Source organism: Myotis davidii, unplaced genomic scaffold, assembly GCF_000327345.1.
Source record: "Myotis davidii unplaced genomic scaffold, ASM32734v1 scaffold665, whole genome shotgun sequence".
In the NCBI taxonomy this organism is placed as follows: Eukaryota; Metazoa; Chordata; class Mammalia; order Chiroptera; family Vespertilionidae; genus Myotis; species Myotis davidii.
Window position 1 is genome coordinate 151586 of NW_006296410.1, and position 1057 is coordinate 152642.

Sequence of the window (1057 nt, forward strand, 5' to 3'; positions counted from 1 at the left end):
CTGACCCGCGGTTCACAGTCTCGGGCCTGTCAGGTTCCCTGATCCCGGCTCTCGCAGATCCCCGGTGCCCGCATCCCCCAGGCCTCAGGTCCCGGGGCTCGGGTCCCGGTGTCCGGCCCCCCAAACGTTAGATCCCAGGTCCCGGGTGTCCACCCCCCAGGCCTCAGATCTTAGATCCCGAGGTCCGGGGCCCCAGGCCTGAGATGCCGGAGCCCAGTGTGCGGCCCCGGACCCTGGTCTTTCCGGGGCCTGCCCAGCGGCCAGGGCCTGTCGCAGGTGGAGCCCTGATCTGTCACTTCCTGGTGGAACTACCCGCTCCCCCCGGGGCCTAAGGGCTTGGGAGTGTCACTGGGGCGGCACGATTAGCTAGCTGCGAACGGCTCCCTTTGAAAAAGGAAGATGGTTGCATCTGGCCCAGTGGGGTCGGTGGCCCTGCTCCAGCCGCTTGGCTGCCCTGGATGCTGGGCTGCTTGGGAGGGTGCAGCCCTCAGAACGGAGGGTTTTTCCCTGAGCACCGCGCGCTGGGGGCGCCTTGCCCTCCAGCCCGGTGGTCTTAGCGGGCCCTGTACTGCCATTGGGGTGTTTTGTCCATTTCTAGAAATGTATGGAGTTATATAGCGTCCAGCTCGTGGGGAGGGTGGCCTTCAGGCGGCACAGCCCTGCAGCCTCCGCTGGGTGCACAGGGGGAGGTGGGGGCAGGCGCCCGCACTGCCCTGCAGCCGGGGGCGCCGCCAGAACTTAGCAAACTGCAGGCCGCAGGCCCTTCCCTGAGCCGATCTTTTCCATCTTAATAATTCAAGAGCTCTGGACCCAGTTCTGTTTGGCTCCGTTCCCCCTCGCCTTTGGAAGATGTCCGAAGCAGGGGCCTTCCGGCGGCTCTAGGCCCCGCTGGGGGGACCTGAGCTGAGGCCGTGGGGGTGCAGGCTGGGCTGGGGAGGTCCCCGGGTGGCAGTTGGCCCGATGGTAGCTGCCTTCCTGCCCTGCGACTCCCGGTGGCCATCTTGCCCTCTCTAGTCCTTGTCAGCTCCCAGCCTGCTGGGCCGGGGCCTCTGGGTGG